At 39.1% G+C, this 22,580-nt stretch overlaps 1 pseudogene; it reads right to left on the bottom strand.

The window, feature by feature from the left end:
- Window positions 1–441: 441 nt before the first annotated feature.
- The window catches only part of LOC149199420 (arginyl-tRNA--protein transferase 2-like), a 93,290-nt pseudogene continuing 71,151 nt past the window's right edge, over window positions 442–22,580 (bottom strand).

The raw sequence follows: 22,580 nt of genomic DNA, 5'->3' as shown, positions 1-22,580 counted from the left end.
TTCATCAACCCCATGGTCAAAAAAAATCACATCCGTTGAATGAAGCTGATCGTGGCGTTTTGGTATAAATCCAGACGCAATGGCAAAAATTCTGGTGTTGTAACAGTGTGTGTAGCGCTGAACCCAACGCGTAGCGCACACCTTAGTGCGTAGTGCCTATGTATATTTACACTGGCTGCTGAGACCCGATGCGTAGTGCCCACCTCAGTGCGTAGCACACATTTTCAACGCTGTCCACGGGTATGTAATGCAGCTTCGGCCTTCCAAATTGCTCAAACACGATTTTGCCTCCACAACCATGGCAACTGAGAGCAAGCTGCCATCATTGTCATCACTCAGGCCGATTGCTAATCCTTACTGACTGTGTTGTAAAGAAAACTGGCCACATGCACATGTTGTTCTTTAGTTGCATCACTGCCACCGCTTGCATTTCCGCCTATAATAGAAAGAGACAAACAGTATATGCAACATAATATTACAATGAACACTGCTAGAGATACATTGTGCACTCAACCCAGACAGTAAGCAATACGTTCAGAAAGTTCTGTGCCAACTACTTTAATATACTTCTGCAAGTGTCCGGTTAACAAATCAAACCTCCGTCGACCCATAATACCAGAAGCCTTCAAGTCCTTAAATCGAAACCGCAGACCATTCCATTGAATTAAAACCCCACCAATATCTTCAGTATCAAAATCCACAGCGGGTGCTTCAACGCCATTCTCAACACCCATGGAATGGTCACTGCTACCTGAGCTTTGAAATTCATGTAACTCTCCATCACGGAATTCCAGATTATCCTCCATTTCATGATCATCTTGCCCATAGGAATCATGCATTTCATCAGTGGCAGGGCTTTAAAATTGGTTCTGCATGGTCACAAACATCACAGAAACAAAGGTATGCTGCTTTATCAAGCACCAGCTTTGCAAGCTGGAAAGGAGTCCACTGGTAATGCACAGCACATAGAAGTTCCGAAGGATTATATGCTGCCTTGTATCTCATTTTCGGACAAGAGTGAATGTAGTAACCAAGATAGTAGTACTGAAGAGTAGGGCAGTGCTTTTGTGCTGCTTGCACCCATTTTATTTCCTCTAGAGCTGAATACTTCCCAAGTGATAAGAACGCCAAATCAGGATCCCAAAACATGTACTTACTTGAAAGACATTTAGGTAATATATCAACCACACCGACAGCAACCAATCTACCATCAATCAAGTACTGCTGGTGAAATGAGCCAAAGCCACAAGGAGGAGCAGAGTTGTCATTCCCTGGTGGAACAAAAATAAGTGGAGTTTCCACAAGAAATCTTTTGTAAGAACTCTCCCGCACTTCCTCCGGTCTATCGTTATGCACCCTTATTTGATACTTCTTGTACAAGGCAAACTCTTCAGGATCAAATGTTGATCTTTTCATACGAATCTCCAGCTTGTGTTTTTCATGATGCTGAAAACTTTTATTATCATCAAAATCCTTGTCTCTTTTACAATTACCTCCAGTTTTCGTTGGAGATGGTAGATCACATTCCATAACAGGAAAATTTTCACAACGAAAACTCTGCATCGAATCCTCTGATACACTGACAGACATGAAATTGAGATGGCCATTGCACGCTTGTACAAGGAAACCAGAAAGTCCAGATGTTTCTAGTTTGGAAGCCAATTTCTCTGCTATTACCATGGGAGAAAGTTGTTCTGACATTTCTTTGTGACCTTTGACATCCAATGAAACATCAAATGCACTCTTTATGTTTTCTGGCACCAGCTTACGCCTCAGGCTGGCTGCAATTTGAAATGAGATACTGCTGGTATATTCTACGTCTCTAGAAACTCCCTTCAATTTTTTCTTCATACCAGCTGTCAATCTTTTCACAGTTGTGAGGGGAAATTTAGTGTCAGCAGGTAATTCCCCACTTTCAACACAAGCCTTCAATGCAACAAGTCTTTAACTTTGGCATCTCAATCACGATACATGGTAAACCTTTCGATCTCTGAGAAGTACACTAGTAGCATGGCACCATATTTACAGAAAACAAACTTGAAAATTTCTTCTTCAAAACCGAGTTTTGAAGAAGAAATACCTTTGAGCACTTTGACGATGACAATCCTGAAATGAAAACTTATCGAAGCTCCCTTCTGGCCTGCAAGTGTTATTGAAACATTCTGAGAACAAGCTATGCAAACATCTAAGCTATGGTTGGTGAAGGCTGGTTGACATTAGCCTACATATTTGAAAAGAGACTTTGACAACCACCTGTCTGAATTGGACTCTAACAGAGGATTTGAGAAGACGGAGTCTAACATATGGCAGCAAGTTTGGCTGCATGCGAGGCTATATGGATGAGGAAGATCCTGTTCATGTTGTTCGGGTCGCACTTGGTGCCTACAGTGATTTATTGTGATAACTAGAGTTGCATTAAACTCTCGGCTAATCCAGTATTTCATGATAGATCCAAGCACATCGACATCAGGTACCATCATATCAGACATTGTGTGTAGCGGAGAATCATGTTACTTTCATACATTCCAACGGAGGATCAGGATGCTGATATCTTGACGAAGGTGCTCACTAGGAGAAAATTCGAATACCACCGAGGCAGGATAGGGGTTGCAGATAATCCATATCTTGTTGAGAGGGAGTGTTGAGAATGCAACAAGATGATGGAGCTTAGTGAAAAGAAGTCACCTTCACTAAGTGGGCCCGCAGGCTATTTTTGGCGCAAAGTCTATTTTTAGACATATGGATCATTGTCTATGAGTTGCAGGATGCTATTTGTGGATGATTGGTCATTATGGTAAAAATAGATGGACTTATATTTTTAGACATATGGGCGGAGTCTATTTTTAGACTGCCAGGCTAAAAATGGAACAGTCGAATATTATTAGCTCTTAATAGTATTTGGACTACAAACATTATCTTATCCTCTTGGAGCACTTCAGTTCGAGCTACGGATGTGGTACATGTAGCTATCAAAAGGAAATATGCTTTTCTTATGGGTTAGTTGAGCTATTGCATGATGGACTTCAGTTGGAACTCAAGCGATTGAGTTTAGTGGAGTTGATTGAGGAGTTGATGGAGTTGTGTTCAGTTTGACTTGGTTGAACTAGTTGTATTTAGTCTAACTGAAAAATACACTAGTGATGAGTGATGTGAATTAATTATTAATTAATTCACTAATTATTAACTCATAAAGCAACTAAATAATACATCATTTAACTCAGTGCATGGACAGTTCAGTGGAGACAGGTGTTAGAGGTGGAGATTGCTATTAGTTGTGACTATAGTTGTGCATGATATTTGCACAATCAATGGATTGAGTATTGCCAATGAGGATTGTGTGGTTCAGCCAAGGGAATTACAAGTTTGGATAAGCCATTCTCATTAATTCTCATGCAGGATTGCGCAGTGGAGGCAGGCAAGCAGTGGAGGAGATTTAAACCTGTGATTGATTCAGATCTGAGCTAGTTTGTGTGTAACAGGTGGAGATAGTACTGAGTACTTGCAAGGAGTATTGTACTATGTATTGTTACATGTTCTCAATCAATATAATATACAGATAGTGTGGGGTTTTCAGCTGTATGCTTTCCCTGGATTACATACTATGTTAATGTGTGCATGTGATTGATGTTTCATTGTTTTTAATTCCGCAAAATTGATGATCAACGTAGAGGAGGTTATGTATTATGCATGCATTCTGCAATAATGTATAATCAGGATAATCTCTGTGAATAAGTGTCATATTATTCAAAATTTCTACATATTTTCACTAAGTTCTCCATCTCCTCCAATTTTCGAGGTTATCTGTTGCCGCATTGCCTTTCCTTTCGACGTGTGTAGGGATGATGAAGTCTATTTGTCTGATTAGTTTACTAATCTCCTGGACCAGCCATGCAGTTCTCCAGCTTTAACTGATCTTCTCCCATTGAGTTCCTTGGTGTAGCTTCTTTACCATTTCAATCACCATTTTTGAGTTGCCTTCTACCTGTAATTTTTGAAATCGCTCTCTTATCATGATTTCTAGCCCTTTTTTCAGGGCATGAAGCTCTATTTCATTATTTGTCACATTTCCATAGTCCATCGCATAGACTCTAAGTGTCTTACCCCTATCATATCTGAATAACCCTCCTGTCCCCGTCTCACGAGGGTTCCCTTTTGCAGCACCATTGAAGTTTAGTTTGATGAATTCCTTCTGCAATCTTTTGAATAGGTTTACTTCCTCTCCTTTGGTGGTGTGGTGCTTCCATGAAGATGTATGCAACATGCTTGGTTTTAGGTTCAGGTGAGTCATTATCTTTTCTTCCTTTGGGTTAGTTTTCTAATCCTCCTCGACCATTCTCTGTCAGAATAATCTCTTGAATATTTTGGGTTATCTGGTTCCATTTTTCTGCTTTTGCTCTTCCTTATTCCTTGAAGATCAGTTTGTTTCGTTCTTTCCATATATTCCACAGGACAAATGCTAGTGAGAGTCTCCAAGCATGGTTCAGGATTGTATTTTGGCACGGCTTTTTCCGCTAGTTCTCTATTATTGTTTGCATGTTATTTGGATTCCCGTCACTAATTTCGAAAATTTGATGGTGTTGTTTCCACATGTTGTCGCTGTATTTACAAGCATTGGTAAGGTTCTCCATTGTCTCTTCCTGTTCTCGGCATAAGACACATATCGATGGGCCTTGCATTCCTTTTTTGTTGCATTTGGTCCCATGTTAATGCTCGACCATGGCTCAGGATCCAAATAAAGAAAGCAATCTTCGGCCATGTTTTTTCCTTCCATATGCTTTCGCAATTATTTGTTTCTTGATGTCTGAGCTGTTCTGCTTTTAATTGATAACCTTCTCTAATTGTAAACATTTTTTTGATCCTATAGCCCCATCTTAGAATGTCCTGTCCTTGTTTTTTTGCCATTTTCCTGGTTTCCATTTCCTTTTCGTATAGCTTCCATTGGGGTGTTTCTAGTGCTTCTGGCCAATCCTGTTTTTGTTTCCACTTTCTCCAGTATTTTCCTGGCTCTATGCACCAAAAGTTTTACACTGTGTTTCCCCCTTGGAGATTGGAGAATTGGTATATTTCTGCTAGCTGAGGTTGGTGGTGAGCCCCAGTATTGTAGCAATAATGCTGCAACTCCTGGAACTCCCTTCTTTAATTTTATCAACCCAGTAGTTCGTAACAAACTTGGAAGCAACGGTGTTGTATGCACAAGTATTAGCTCTTGCCGCAGCTGTCACTTGGTCAGCTGGCACAAGTCCGCTAGGAGCTTAAGCCAACTTCTATGAGCTAAAGAAACTGGAAAGCGGAAAGGAAATGCAAACCCTAGCAAACCCTAATTTTACTAGCTAGCCTTACTGATGCGAAAAAGAGGATGCAAGCTACTGAAAGAGATGCCATTGACTTCTAGGAAGGTAAAATGCATGTGTCTAAGTTATCACTATCTGAAGAAAACATCTTTTTGTATTTTTGAATAAGTTGTCACAATTATCATGCATACAATTTAACTGTTTTTGACTGTGCAGAGGTGGATTGGCAAGAGGAAATGCTTGGAAGAGGTCGGGAAGGTTCAGAGAGGGCCTAAGGGGTCCCTAACACCCTTCCAGAGAGTTTCATAGATTTTGGCTATCAAGAAACCTCATTCGTGAGCTTCTACAGGAAGTCTGCAGGGGTTCTACAGGATGTTTTAGGAATTGTACAGGATGTTCAGAAATTTCTACAGGATGTTTAAAAATTGGATTTTGGAGGATGGGTGAGTGAGGGAAGATGCATGAATGGATATGGAGGTAGGATAGGGGTCTGAAGTTGCCTAGGGACTGGTGGATGGAGTGGTGAGAAGGTGTAGATAGCTAAGTTGGCTCAAAGAAGGCTGAAACAATGATGTACAAAAACTAGGGTTATGTGAGAAAATGTGGCAAACGTGAGGTAAGGATTCTAAGTAGAGGGTGGAGTGGATGGTGCATATGGAGAATAAGTAGATGAAGAAGTGGTGCAGGTGCTCTGCAAGGTGTACATTTAAACGAATCAATAAAGTCTTACAAATAATCAAAGTCCTAGCTAATCTAATCTAACTGTCAATAAAACGAATGAACAACAGCTTTATTTGGAAAGAAAACCATGTACATCAATCATGCAAAGAAACATTTCAGAGATCTGAACCCATAACTAACTTCTGCAAATGAAAATAGTACACTAAGGATTGCATGGTCAAGCAAACTAGTGTTTTTGTTCGCAGCAAAGTCATCCTAGTCACAGCTCCTGATCCCACTGAGGGAGAGGTGAAACCACAGATGTTTGTTGGCCCTTTTATTGAAGCTTTTTCTGTTAACAACCTATCAACTAAATCTGAGCATGAAAAGCTATTTTACTCATCAAAAACAACCCAAATAATAAAACAAGGTTTAAATCTAAATAATAGATTTTATTCTAAGAATGCAGCAAAGACACATGAAATTAAACAAAGGAGGTACTGGGCACTTGAGATGGGCCCAACCCCAAGAGATACAACCTCCTAAGAGAGATTTAGAGCTGGTGCAAAGTTGGAGTCATCTCTATTGATCAGAAGAAATGTTACATTCCAAAAACTGTCCACAAGGAGAGCTTGAAAATGTGCTGAAAGCAAAGCTAATCTGCTGCATAAAAATCGAACTACAAAATGACTACAAAATGAATATAAAATGACAAACTACTGGCTAGCCAAAATGAGGCCCTAAGGCTTCTTATTTATACAAATTGAGGACCCCAATAGTCCTCCTAAACTTTAGGGACTCGGCTGCCCTTGTAGTTAACAACAGTCCTACTTGACTTGCTTGGCTGCCCTTGTGATAATCGATTTTGTGGCCCTTGAACTCCGAGCTGATGGTGGAGAATTCAAGGTAAGGGCCCATAAATGAAGGGGACACCTTCCTAAAAATCCTCTCCCTTGTTCTCCCACGAATTTGGCTGCCAAGTGCTCATTAAGACCTTTGATTTTGTCTCCAAATTGACCAAAAAGACTACACAAAGCACACATTAGACTTGTTGGCATAATGACTAACCCAATTCACTCTATTAGCATAAATATAATAAAAAACATGCAATAAAATAATGAGAATGGTGGATTAAGTCAAATTAGGAGGTTGAATGAGCCCATATAATTATCCATTTTTGGGGCTCATCAGCTGGCTATTTAATTTTCCTCTTTGTTGCCACCCTTCTTCCCAGAATTTGGCTTTGTCACCTCCTCTAGTTTCCCAGAAGCTATGGTTTCTAATCAGATCCCTGTTAACAATGGCTAGGTTCCATATTGCTGAATCTTTCTTATCATTATGGCTTCTCAGCTTTCCTTTAAGAGACCTGGGCATGCCATACTTCCTCTCCCATAGTCTTTTCCAAAGGGCTACCCCTCCCTGTATCCATCTCCACCACAACTTTGCTCCCATTACCTGATTCAGTATGTATGGGTACCGGAGTCCAAGGCCTCCTTCTTTTAGTGGTTTGCTGAGCCAGCTCCAGGATAGAAGCGCCCATTTTTTGATCGTGCTAGGTCCTTGCCATAAGAATTTTTTGAACATGTCTACCATTTTCTGGCAGACTGTTTTAGGAGTCGCTTGACTAGTTAGTTGATATATCAGAATGGATTGGAATACTGACCTTAGTAGTATTACGCGACTTGGAATGTTCAAAGTTCTGAATTTCTAGTTTTTCATTTTCCTTTGGATGTTTTCCAACAAGAGTTTCCAATTAGCCACTCTTTTCTGCTAGTCATTTAGCTGGACGCCAAGATATTCCATAGGCAAAGTTCCTATTTTGAATCCCATAGTTCTTGCTAGGAAGGCTTGAGATGGTGTTGGGGTGTTGAAGAAGAAGATATCGGACTTCTCTTTGTTTATCTCTGTCTCTGAAGCACCAGTGAAGTCTATGAGGATTTCCATGATTTTCCTAGCTTCCTTGAGCAATGCCTATTCGTATAACATTACATCGTCTATGAATTTTTGGTGGGTTATTCAGAGGTCATTCCCCCATAGTCTAAGGCCCGTATATTATTCACTGCATACTTTCACTTTCATATATCTTCCTAGGCCTTCCGCTGCTAGAATAAACAAGAAGGGTGAGAGTGGGTCGCCTTGCCGGAGCCCTCTGGTTGCATTGAATGCCTCTGTAGGGGATCCATTGAGCATAATTGATAGGATTGGGGTGGTTACCATTGACATTATCCAACTTATCCATCTTTCATAGAAGCCAAATGCCTTCAGTGTTTTTTGTAGATACTCCTAGTTCAATCTATCATAGGCTTTAGCCAAGTCTAGTTTTACCAGCATTCCTTTGGTTTTTGATTTTTTTAATGAGTGATTTGCTTCTTATTCCACCACTATACCGTCTGTTCTTTGTCTGCCTTTGACAAACCTTGTTTTCTCTTGAGAAATCAAACCAGGTAATATGGGTTTTAAACAATTGACCATTATTGTAGCCAAGATTTTGTATATGACATTACAGAGTGCTATTGGTCAGAACCCTTGTGGTTCTTCCGAGTGCTCTGTCTTCGGGATCAGGGCTAGAAATGTTGAATTTAGGGCCAATTGCATTCTTTTGGTACATCTGGACTCCTCCACTAGTTTCACTATGTCTTCACTTAGGAAATCCCAGGTTGCTTGGAAGAATTCAGCAGTGAATCCATCTGGCCATGGTGCTTTGTTTCTCGCCATACTCTTAATTATCTCCTCCACCTCTGATTTAGATATTTCTCTTAAAAGAGCTAGATTCTTGTCTCTTCTCACCAAATTGGGGATATGTTGAATGATTTTATTAATATTATCCCTCCTTCTAATGTTTGGTTCTTTCAGGAGCCCTTTGAAGTGCTGAATTAACAGATTCTCCATTTCTTCCTTTTGGGTGAACCGATTGCCTTGTTGATCCATTAGGGAGAAGATTCTGTTCTGCTGCCTGTGCTGTATCATTGCTTTATGGAAGAGCTTTGTATTTCTTTCTCCTTATTTTAACCATTGGATTCTTGATTTTTGTTTCCATAGGATTTCCTCTTGTTGTCTTCTTTCTTCCAGTTTGTTAATCAACAACCCTTCCTCTTTTGCAAGCTCTTGACTTCTACCCTCATCGATTATTTATTGTTGTATTTTCTTCATATTTGTTTGGATTGTCTCCTGTTCCTTCTTTAAGTTACCGAATTCTTCAGTGTTACATTTATTTATCTTCCCTTTTAGATCTTTTAGTCTGAGTTGGAAGGTGTGCATCTGATTTCTTCCTCCTATCTCATTCTCATTCCCTTTCCACCATTCCTTCATTTTTTCTATAAAGGTTGGTTCTCTTAGCCAAAATGCCTCAAACCTAAAGGGTTTGTTCTGGTTTCTTTGATTCATTTCTATTTCTAGTTTAATAGGCTAGTGATCTGACCCTAAACACGGAAGAATTGATGCTTCATAGAATATATCTTTTCCAATGAAGTGTTCTGTTGCCAAGAATCTATCTAACCTAGAGGCTATATGTCTACTCCCTCCCCTTCTGTTGTTCCACGTATATTTTCCATTTATGGTTGGGATGTCTACCAATTTTAGTTCTTCTTGAAGATCCCTGAAGCTCTCCATTTCCGGCTCTTCCCTTTGTAGTCCTCCTCTTTTCTCCTCTGTTGATGTTATCAAATTGAAGTCCCCTACTATCAGCCAAAGTTTTTCCTTGTGAAGTTTACCTAGCTTTTGTATTTGTTGGAGGAAGTTTCCTTTTTCCACTGGAATATGAGGGCCATATACTGCAGAGAGTAAAAACCATTCTCTATTTCCAATTAGCCAGAATCGACCCGTGAGGATTCTTTTCATACCCACCCAATAATATACTGTGATCTCTGCTGGGTTCCACAGTATTTCTATACCTCCCGCACTACCTTTCACATCTATGGTCATGCATTCATACCTTGGTTTTATTTTGTTTAGGATTTCCTCCATTCTCCTTCCTGTGATTTTTGTTTCTTGTAGCAGCATGAGTTGAGGTTTTTCTTTTCTTAGTCTTTCAACTAAGTGTCTCTATTTTCCTCTGCTATTAAGGCCTCTTATATTCCAGGATGTAATAATCATTGGGTTACTTGGTTTATTTGATGGAATATCACCGATAGTGGTACTACCCTCCCTGTATTCACTAGCATTTCTCCCATAATCTGTATAGATTCCTGTAGGTTTCTTCGGCCTCTTTTCTTTCCGCCTTTCATTTTATTTGGGTAATCTTGGGTGCTGTCATGTTGCAACCCTAGTTGTTCTGCCATCTCCACCTTCCCCTGCCCCTGTTTAACTTGATACTGCTAGAATGTTTCCTTGTATAGTCGTTTTTGGTCTTTTGGAATGAATCACTCATCTAAATGTCTCCATTCATTTAATATTTTCCTCAAAACCTCTTCTTCCATGCTTGGTTCTTCTCCCCTACTTGTAACTATTTCCATTGTAGTGTTATCCATATTTTCTCTGTCTCCCTTCTCCTCCTTCTCTGTCGGCTCACTTTGGGCTTTCCTCTTAGGTTTTAGTTTGCCTTGACTCGAGCTACTTTCCTTTCCTTTCCCCCCTGATAGTCCATTGTTTGGACCTCGTTATCTTCTTCTTATTCTTCTTCTTGTAGTACCTTGAAGCTATTTGTTCTGCTTGGATGGGCTTGTTGTTCTTTTCCCCCCCACTGGTATTCTCTCTTACTTGTTTTCTTTTACTTTTCACCTCTTGAAACCCATCCTTGTCTTCTTGATTTTTCCTCTACTGTTTATGCATGTTCTCTCCCTCTTCTATATTCAGTGGGAACTCCTTAAATAGGTGGCCATACTCATGACATCTTCTACATCTGAATGGGATATGTTCGTAGTCTAGGGTTTGCTGCCAGACCTCTTCATGGTACTCTAGTTCTACTCTAGTTCTTCATTTCTGCTATTTTGACAAATATTCCTATTGTGTTTCCTATGCCCTCTAGTATCTCTGGGTCCCAGAAGTCCATTGGGAGGCCAAATAACCTAACCCACATCGGGGCTGCCAAATTTTTTTCCTTGTCTGGGTCATAGCATTCTTCCCAGTATCTCATAAACAATCCAGCATTATAATGAAAGTAAGGGCCATTTTCAAATACCTTTTCTTTGTCTTGTAGGTTCGAGAATATTACCATGAAGAAGCCTCTAGCTCCCAGCTTGAGCTCGATATGGCCTCGGGGCTGCCATTTTTGCTGAATCCATTTGGTGAGGTCCTTTTCTGTCGGCCATACTCCAATGAACTTACATATTAGTGCATGGTATTTCATATAACTTCTGTATCGCTCTAGTTTGTTCATCAGTATGATGAATCTTGGTTTCTCCGTCACACATGGTAAACATTTGCCTCTGCTGCTTGCCTGCCATCTTGCTCCGAGGACCGGTCCTGACATTCTGTTTGTTTCTCCTACTTGTTTTTGGTTACTGATATTCTGGCATGATTCCCTTGTCTCCATGTCTCGATAGGAGGGGATCTCCCCCTCCCTCTCCTCCTCTGTCATTCCGCTCTGTTTCCTGGTCTCCTGGTTCTGCAACTTTTCAGCAGTCTGCAAGTTTTTTGGGGACGTACCATTTATCTCATGGCTGTCTGGCCATTAGGGTTAAAAGTGAAATAAGCTGTTTTGAATGTAATCCACTTAACAAATCAAAGAGCATTAAGATAAATGAAGCATTGGCACATGCATTTTTGGAAAGTGAACTATCAATTGTATATATTAATAAACAAAAGAGGAATCATACGACCTAGGCCTTGATGTTAGTAGCCCTCCTTGAGTGAATGTCCAAGTTCAAACTCAAGCTCTCCAAGCACTCCTTCTCCAAGGAAAAATGAATAGCATGTAGGCACTATTTCAGTACAAGGGTGCAAATAATCAGATACCAACCATTAGGGAATGGAAGAGGATGAATATATAGGTAGGGGGAGGGAGTTAGGATCTCACCAAAGATAGGGGAAGGTCCTCATCTCAAGGAGGAAGCTAATAGGGATAAGATCAAAGGGCAATATTAGGAGAATTCGACCACATCCACAACAAACAACCTCCAGCTTATCATTCTAGAAGCCTCTAGATCACGAAGCTTCTTGTCCTCTTTGGGAAAACTTTCCTTTTAGGGATCAACGTGGGTATCCAGGTAAAAACTACGCTCGTAGTGCAAGTCTAATATGGTACAACTTGCCATCAGCACAAGTAGGTAGTGTCACAGTCGGGCTGACTTGGAAATTAGGGTTTTGAGCTCATTTCCACAAGGAAGGCTCAAGGCATGTTTTCATTAGTTCTTCAGGGTGGGTTTGCACTGCATATCAGGATGGGTATGCTGCATAATTGTCAAGTTTTGGGTACTCTGGGGTATGACACAAGGAAGTGCAGGAGGTGTGAAAAAGTATTATTTAATATATTCCCCCTAAGGCGTGAAGGCAGAACAGGGAGTGATGGATGAGATGCTTTACAAGCTATTGCAAGGACGAGAACAAACACTGCCAGGAGACCTGCAAATCAAGGATGCATATACATATATATATATGATATCTCTGTCATATATATCAAAACATGGATCCATGATTGGACGCAGCCATCCGGATAGAAAGGACCATGTCAAAAGACCCACAGTATGGGCGCAACCATCCAAATGAAAAGGATAGTCTAGAAATCTAAGATCCATGGCATGGATGCAACCACCCAATATAGAAGGATCATCATCATCATAGATATAAGGTCCCACAGTATGGTCGCAACCATCCATATAGAGGAAACATGTATACAATCATGAATAATACATAACTCCATGCAGCCTGAGTTATATCAGACAAAACTCAGGGCCTTACTCTCCATCCCAACCCGATCAAAGTACACATTTAACATGAGAATGAATGTGTCGAAGTTGAACATGCTAGAAAACCACTTGATTACTGGCCAATGATGTGAACCGTTAACAGGCACAAGAGAAACCAACAATAATGACAATGGCCCTCAAGGTACGATAATACAATACATGAATGTGAAATTGAAGTTGAAGTCGAACACTCATGGAATCATTTGATTGAAGGCCAATGATTAAAACTTGTCTTCGAATGTGAAGAACTTGCCATTAAGGCATGCAAGCTCTAAGGTATTGAAAGGGGGTTTCTAAGTCAGCTTCCTTGATAATGAGCTGAAGTCTATAGGAAGTGACCCATCGAAGGAGGGCCATAATGAGTCCCTCATCATCGACATGAAACAAGGAATAAAGTGGAATAAATTAGCACGATCTAGGACTGTGTCAAAAGGTCAGAGAATGTATAAGTAATAAAATGCAGATAGGACTTCTCTTGAACATATCGACCACATGAATTTGGAGTTTGGCAGCATTTGGATCAACATGGGACCAAGGGTCATGATGATGAAATAGAATAGTCAAATGAGAGGCAAAATGAATCACCCAAACCTGCAAGGGCAAGTGATTGAGAGAGGTTATCCCAAACCTGACACGAGAAACAAATGAATGTCATGTTCAAGAGCGACATGTTGCTTATACAAGAGAGGTTTCATTTTCATTTTCCCCACTATTTCTAGTGAGTACCCCAATTATTTTTAATCACAGGCTTGAAGGGGATAGCATATGCTTGTCATATAAGTTCATTCTTCGAATGAATCCAGCCCAACAAGTTTTACGAGCCCTAGGAAGGAGAAACTCAATCTCATCATTGTGACAAGTATTTTGTTGTTTAGCTTTTACGAGTAAGACGAAAGAGTAAATCAATGTCTTTTTCATACTTATAGAGTTTGAAAAAGGGACGAATAAAGAAAATTACATCAAGTCCCTTTTTGTAATATGTCTCTCGAACTCAAAAAGGTAGAAAACAATATTCTAGAGAACCTCTTGACCATGTTGACCAAGGTGTTCCTTTTTTGTAAATAGTTAATCACAGCCCAAAAAGGGGTAAATGTATAGTGAGACGACATCAATTCATTTAATTTAATGAGTTTGAAAACACAAGTACTTGATGATCTTTTCATCTTTCAAGAGTTAGAAAAGAGCGAGTCTGAAAAAGAGATAAAACAAAAACTCATTGAATCAGTAAAAAAATGATCACCGTTACCACAAAAATATCCTGTAACTGCACAAAGACAACCACACATCACCGATATTGAGAAAAATAATAAAATATTGGTAAAAATGTGTTTAAAAAATTTAAAATAGACTAAAAGTAAAAAACATTTTACCATTTCACTTAGAGTAACTCAGAGAGTGCATTTTACCCCATTTTCCTTTATACTTGAGGCAAGCGGTGTGGTAGATATGGGGCACCATTTCACAAGTTGTCAGTTGCAGGTAAGAGCTCTTTCCTTTCTCTTGCTTTTCATTCTATTTTCATGCCATTTTAGAGAAGTTTTTACTACTTAAGGGGAGGATTTTAATTCTTATAATTGGGGGAAATCAATGCAAGTCTGATCATCGCATCCATGCTGATCACCCCTTAGCCCAAAAGGCCCTCATGCTGCCAGTGCGAAAATAATTCGAACAGTCGTGCTGGGTGTAGAGTGTAAAATAAAATGAGAAATTAGTTTTCTTAACCGGTTTTTTCGCAATTTTGATCCATTGAAAGACTTCCTAATATTTTTTATGGGTTATTTGCAAGAAATTTTGACAGATATGGCCATGGAATGGAAAGAGAGAGGCCACGAGGTGGAAGATCGCCAAGTTGCCCAAGGAGATGAACATGTTAATGCTTTGAAGGACTGTGTATGATTGAATTTCTTTCAAACCTTGGGACTCAGAGCTCAGAATGAGCTGCTAGAATATCTCATTAGATTATGGGATGTCGGTCATGAGACCTTAATCATTGGAGATCAAGAAATGGAACTAGAGGTAGTTGACATCTACTTCATCACTGGATTGTCCATAAGAGGGGAGAGGGTCCAACTCTTTGGAGCTCATCCTGGAGGGGAGAGCACCAATACCCTGATTAGAATGCATTTCCTAGGTGCCAAAACAATCATGAGTGGGAAGGTTAAGATAGCAACAATCGACAACCTTCCCTTGAGGATGATTATACATAGCATGGCCCATATAGTTGGGGCTCAGGCATTGCATGAAGAACGAAATAAAAATTCCAATACGCAATGGATTTCCTGGCTCCAACAATATTTAACTGGTATGAAGGACTGCTAGTCAACATGAAAAGACAACTGACCAAGTGTAAAATAGGGTGCTTGAATAATTTCGAGTTTAGATCGATTTAGTCACATTATGTTTGAGGCGTGTGTCCCTATTTCGATTTCCATGGGTAGAGGTGGACGATTGATGTAGGTGCATCTAGACTTAGCCATCAATGTGATCTGTTCACATGTTGTGGATAACTTGAGATGAATTTCATTGACCTAAGTGGTCAAAGTCAGTTTTAGTAGAGATGGTTGGATCTCTCGAATTTATCTTTGCTTTAATTATTGTAATAATTATATCACTGTATTATTTTTAGACTAAGAGATAATTTGTTAGTATAGGTGTGTATCAGAGCTTGAAACTAGGGATTTAATTGTTATACTGATAAAAATAGAGATTGAGTTGTCAATGCAGTTAGGATAGGATTTGATTCATAAAAGGAAAAAGAATGTAATGAAAAAGGGATTAGATGATCGAGAATAGAGTGAGTAAGTGAGAGGTGTGACAGAGATAGGGTTTGAGATTGAAACGGAGGTCAGACAAACTGTTGTAATCAAGCAGAGAGAGCCAAGACTCTGTAATTTCAATTTTATTTAATAATTAATTGAAGTGTGGTGTGGACACACTGTTCTGGTGAAAAAATTCATTTGTAGTTGTGTATTGGTGTTCTAGGCCCTAATCGGGTATTTTTCTCTGTTTAAACATTTTATTTATAAATCACAGTAAATTAGTATTAAGGGTTAATATTGAACTTAAGCGTTAAAGCTTCCCTTAAGCGTCTTTATTAAAATTATGTATTAAGCACGTGAGTGGTATTGATAAGTGGGAAGTGGTATCTCGCGCGCCCTAAAGGCTGGAAATAGTATTTCAAAAAAGCACGTGATTGACCTTAGCGGGCGACATGTAGCATGAGAAAACCACTTTTCTCGTGCACTCTCGACCAGATATCAGTCGTGCAAGATTTCACGCGAGATTTCGTGACAACCATTCGATTGGATGGGTCACATCAATGGTGGAGATCGTCTGGGCTAGTTAGCGAGTGGACGACGCGATATCCGTTGGATCTGGCGAAGTGAGATCAACAACGCATATTGAAGCACTTGATAAAAGGAGAAGTCAATGAGGGGCCTACAGTGATTGGTCAGAAAAGCGAGACCCTTAGGGGGAAAATCTATGTACAAAGTTTATTTGTGTGCAGCTGATTCGTCACAAAGTTAACTAGTAGTTGAATTACAGACTACCACCTCATTTTCGTCAACCTCCTACGTCATATTTGGTATCATAGCACAAAGATTAAGTTTTGCTACAGTAAACATGCCATCGAGGAGAGGAGCTGGCATAGGTCGAGGAAGACCTGTATCAGATGCAGTTCTGCTGGATGAGATCCAGAATCTACGTACAAGGATGGAGACAATGGAGATTGCTCAAAGGAGATCACTTGATGAAGGATATGCCAGTGCTGCAAAAGAATCTTTTCAGGAAGAAGAAAAGGATGAAAGTGAAACCACCAAAGTTATCAAGATGTTAGCCAAAGTAAGTGGAAGACCAAAGGTGGAAATACCTTTGTATGAAGGGAATCTCAATGCAGAAGAGTTGATGGATTGGATCAGTTCATTGGACAAGTATTTCAACTATGAAGAGGCTGATGATAAAAAGAAGATGAAATTTGCAGTTACCAGATTGAAGGGTCATGAAGCTATCTGGTGGGATGAATTACAAAAATCCAGAGCAAGAAAAGGAAAGTCCAAGATTAAACAATGGGATAAAATGGTGAGTAGATTGAAAGCTAAATTTATGCCAAAAGATTATCAGTTAAATCTTTTCAGATAGTTACAAAATTTGAGGAAAAAAGTAATGACTATCAAAGAATATACAAAATAATTTTATAAACTGAGTATTAGAGTAGGACATGCAGAGGATGATGTAGAAAAGGTAGCCAGATACATCAATGGCTTGAGGTATGACATACAGGATGAGATCAGCTTGCTAAGTTTGAAGACAATTGAAGATGCATATCAAGCAACTTGAAAAGCAAAAGAGAAGATGTTGAGGAAACAAAATCAAAGGAACAGAGGGAAAAGTTCAACAAGAGGTAGAGGGACTACTAGACCAAGATTTCAGCACATTCAGAGTGAAGCAGGAAGTTCAAGTAGTAGACCACCACAGAGAGGAGACTTTAGTAGAGGAAGATTTACACACAGAGGAAGAGGCCGAGGAAGAGACATTCGATGTTATACATGTGGAGAATGGGGACATGGATCATGGGACTGTCCTCATAATAAAGTAACAAATAAGAGAAATGTGAATGTGGCTAAGGCAAAGGAAGAAAAACCTCAAATTGCAAACAAGGAAGAATCACCCAAAGAAAGAGAATATTTGTTGTTTAAAAGGGTATTACTTAAGGCAGAGAAAGAGACAAGAGAACCAACTCAGAGAAAGAGTTTATTCAGAACTACATGAAAGTCCAAAGGAAAATGTTGTAAAGTGATAATTGATAGTGGAAGCACTAATAACCTTGTTTCTACAGAGATGGTGGAAAAGCTAGGATTAGTAAAAACAGTACACCCTACTCCTTACAAAGTGTCATGGTTGCAAAAAGGACATTAGCTTATTGTGATAGAACAATGCAAGGTAGAGATACAGATTGGTACTTATAAGGATGTGATATTGTGTGATGTAATGCCAATGGATGTATGCCATGTGTTGCTGGGAAGACCTTGGCAGTTTGATCAGAAAGTTATTCATGATAGGAGAAGAAATACTTACACTCTAGAGAAGGATGGAAATAAACACACACTACTGCCATTGAAGGAGGAAGCAGGCAAAGAAGCGCCTGAAAACAATGTTATGCTGATGAGTGGAAAGGAGCTGCTGCAAAAAGTCAAGAAGGATGAACATATACATTTTGTTATCATAAGGAGACCTAAGGTAATTTTGACTTCTACAAACTTAGATGATTTACCTGAAGAAATCAAAACTCTGTTGAATGATTTTGCTGATATTATTGTGGATGAGTTGCCAAATGCATTACCACCAATCAGGAGTATTAGTCATCATATTGATTTGATACTTGGAGCAAGTTTTCCAAACAAAGCAACATACAGATTAACTCCTCAAGAGAATGCAGAAGTTGGAAGACAAGTGCAAGAACTAATGGATAAGGGATTAATCAGAGAGAGTCTTAGTCCATGTGTTGTACCAACAGTACTCAGTCCAAGGAAAGGAGGTGAATGGCGCATGTGTACTGATTACAGAGCCATAAACAAGATTACTATCAGGTATAGATTTCCTTTACCACGAATGGATGATTTGATGGATTGTTTAAGTGGGTCAAAGTATTTTACTAAAATAAATATGAAGAGCGGATACCATCAAATAAGGATTAGAGAAGGGGATGAATGGAAGACTGAATTTAAAACAAACAGTGGGCTGTATGAGTGGTTATTGATGCCTTTTGGACTCACTAATGCACCCAGAAAATTCATGAGATTGATGAATGAAGTCTTGAAGGAATATGCAGGCAAGTTTGTCATTGTTTATCTTGATGATATTTTAGTTTTCAGTAAAAGCAAAGAAGAACATCTGGAGCATCTTAAGTTGGTTTTAAGAACTCCGCGGAAAGAGAAATCGCTGACAAATATAAAGAAATGTAGTTTCATTAAAGAGGAATTAATCTATTTGGGATTTGTAGTTTCTAAAGAAGGTCTGAAAATGGATCCAGAGAAAATCCAAGCAATTTGGAACTGGCCTATTCCAAGAAGCATATTTGATGTAAGAAGTTTCCATGCTCTTGCAAGTTTTTATAGAAAATTTATCAGAAGTTTTAGTCAGATTTGTGCACCAATTATTGAAATAATCAAAGAGACTAATCAACTGTTGAAGTGGACAGAAGCAGCAGACCAAAATTTTACGTCGCTGAAGAAGAAAATTACAGAGAAACCAATTTTAGCTTCACCTGATTTTGGAAAAGTATTTCAAGTTGAAACTGATGCTAGTGGAGTTGCAATTGGAGCAGTTTTGAGTTAGGAACAAAGACGAAGAGCATACATTAGTGAGAAACTAAATGAAGCTAAGAATAAATATTCTTCTTATGATAAATAATTTTATGCTATTGTGCAAGCTTTAAATAAATGGAGACATTATTTGCTACCAAAGGAGTTTGTATTATATTCTGACAATCATGCATTACAATTCATAAACAACCAACCAAAATTGAACCAGAAACATGTCAAGTGGGTAGAGTTTTTACAGAGCTTTACTTTTGTGATAAAACATACAAGTGGTAAGTTGAACAAATTTGCTGATGCTTTAAGCAGGGTAAATTTCATTGTGCAAGAATTAAGAGTCGATGTTGTAGGATTTGAAGGAATGGTTGATATGTATAAAGATGATGCTGATTTTAAAGATGTTTACGTAGTTGTACAAAATTTGATAGTTCATAATAGAAGCCAGTGGTTAGATTATCTTATCCAAGGAGGTTTACTGTTTAAAGGTAACAAAATATGCATTCCCAAATGTTCCATGAGGGAAAACATAATCAAGGAGAAACACAGTGGAGGATTATCTGGGAATTTTGGACAAGACAAAACCTTTGCTCAGGTAAATGATTTTTACTATTGGACAAAGACGAAAATTGATGTTAAGAAATTTGTTGAAAAGTGCAGGATATGTTAGCGTGCTAAAGGGAGAAGCTAAAATATAGGATTGTACCAACCATTGTTAATACCAGACCGACCATGGGATATAGTTAGTATGGATTTTGTTTTTGGATTACCTAGATCTCAAAGAGGGAATGATTCCATTTATGTTGTGGTAGATAGGTTTTCCAAAATGGCACATTTCATTGCATGTAAAAATACTAGTGATGCAACACATATTGCTAATCTTTTTTTTTCAGAAGTTGTAAGGTTACATGGATTGCCTGTAAGTATTGTGTCTGATAGGGATACAAAGTTTTTTGGGCATTTTTGGAGAACTCTTTGGAAGAAACTAGGTACCAACCTTAGTTTCAGTTCAACATACCATCCTCAAATAGATGGATAGACTGAAGTGGTAAACAGAAGCCTGGGAAACATGTTGAGAAGTTTAGTGTATCAAAATCCTAAGCAGTGGGATTTAGCACTTGACCAAGCTGAGTTTTCTTATAATGACACTCCAAACTGAAGCACTGGGATGAGTCCATTTCAGATTGTTTTTGGGATGAATCCAAGAGGTGTGTATGAGCTCAAAAATTTGGGCAAATAGGAGATAAGAAGTGAAAAAGCTAAAGAGTTTGCAGAGCAGATGAAGACACTACAAGAAGATGTCAAAGACAGATTGCAGGAAAGCAGTGGAAAATACAAACGCAGAGCTGATATGAGGAGGAGAGAAAACGAATTCCAAGTGGGGGATCTAGTGATGGTATACTTGAGAGAAGAAAGGTTTCCGGATGGGACTTACAATAAAATAAACATGAAAAAGATAGGGCCATGCAGAATTGTGAGGAAGTTTTCAACTAATTCTTATGAAATTGAATTGCCAGAAGGGAGTGGAATTTCACCTATATTCAATGTTGCAGATTTCTATCCATACAAAGAGACAAAGACAGAGCTATAGAAGGAACCTACAGAAGATGAAGTTCAAACTTTAAACTGGGAAGAACAAATGCCAAAGATAGTCAAGAAAGAGGTGGAAGCTGTTCTGGAGAAGAAAGTACCCAAAAGAACCAGAGGACAAGTTTACTTTCAGTATCTAGTCAAATGGAAGGGATAGCCAGTGGAGGATGCTAGTTGGATAACAACAAAAAAATTACAAAAGTATGGAGTAAATCCTGAAATTTTGATGAAGAATTCCATTCTTCCCCAGGAGTCTGATGCAGGAGCATCCAGACTTAGCCAACAATGTGATTGTCTGTTCACATGTTGTGGCTAACATGAGATGAATTTCATTGACCTGAGTGGTCAAAGTCAGTTTTAGTAGAGAGGGTTGGATCTCTCGAATTTATCTTTGCTTTAATTATTGTAATAATTAGATCACTGTATTATTTTTAGACTAAGAGATAAGTTGTTAGTATAGGTGTTATAGACATTTTTGTGCCCTACAACTCCAAGCATGAAATGTCCATAAACCAAGGGCTCCTAAGTCCCTAAAAGTGTTGTTCTAACCCCTAAAGGAACAAGGTCAACAGATTACAGCTTCTCCCAGAAGTTCTCCACCAGAAACTGCTCAGAATAAGTCAAAACAGGATCATTTCAGCTGCTCCACTGGCTAGGTGCGTTGCATTGCACCTAAATACACTGTGAGGGTGTGTTGCATTTCAAAAGTCCCTTCTGTGGGGTGCGATGGGCGAGAAATGACAAATGGCAGTGTCATTCCGCGAGGTGGAGAGACAATGGAAGCTTCCAGAATCTTCTCCTGAGACACTTGCCTCACTGAATTCGACCAAGGATGAGTAAGAGGCCTTCAGTCTCCAAGTGGAAGCAAGAACTGACAGAGAGAAGACACTAATCAAATCACAAGCTAACTCATCCTCCTTACACATATCTATATATGGATCCCTCATCTCAGAGATCCAGAGGCTGGAATTTTGCATATTGTGAGTAATTGCTGTTGGTTTTTGAGACAAATATCAGAGTATTGGGTGATCTATGCTTTGTTTGAGGTGAAGAGGGGCTTCTTTGCTGGGAGGTTGATGCTGGGTCAGGAACCACCGGTTTTAACTCCCCCTGGATCTTTTCTTGTTTATCAATAAAAAACTATTTGAGTTTTCCTCCATGATTTTGTATCATTGATGCTTGTTACATTTGTATGGTTAACTTAAATCTGATCCTAAGTTGTTTATGAATATAGATCCATGTCTTTGTATAGTGTTCTTCTTCTGTGATCTTACAGGTACTTTGTGAAGCTGGGCAAGTAAGGGAGCAGGTAGCTGGAGACTATCAAAGAAGAGAGGGATTGGATCAAAGGATTAGCGCAAGACACAGGTTGGTTCTTTCTATTCCTCTCTATCTATAGTTCATAAAGGAAATACAAAAGTAGTTTTTCTCTATTTGTTTCTAAGGCAGTTGTCACACCTTAGTGGGATAGAGCAGTTCTAAATAGACACTTTTCCCTGTAACAAAATGGCGACTCCACTGGGGAGCTAATTAGTTTGTTTGTTTATCATTCTTTGTTTGTTTGTTTCATAAACTTATAAGTGGCATTCGAACTGCATTTGCCATAACAAATGCAAAGTAGACATCTGCTGCTTCAATCCATTCACTGGATCTGTTTATGATTTGAACAACTAATTCACAAACTATCTGATTTCCCTTGTGATAGCTCTTAGATCCTCCTTAGATCTACCCCTGATTGTTGAATTACTGATTGCTTTTACTCGGCCAAAAACCAAAGACTGAAATGCAAACTGTGACCCGGAACCCAGACAAAGTCTCGTTTCTGGCCCAGCGCAGGTACTGTTAAGAGATCCTGAATTTCAGCGCACTTCCCGAAAGGGCAA

The sequence above is a fragment of the Pinus tabuliformis genome, chromosome 2_1, assembly GCF_031772625.1.
Source record: "Pinus tabuliformis cultivar Carrire ecotype Pingquan chromosome 2_1, CPIR1, whole genome shotgun sequence".
Taxonomy (NCBI): Eukaryota; Viridiplantae; Streptophyta; class Pinopsida; order Pinales; family Pinaceae; genus Pinus; species Pinus tabuliformis.
This window is presented reverse-complemented; position numbering and strand designations above follow the sequence as displayed.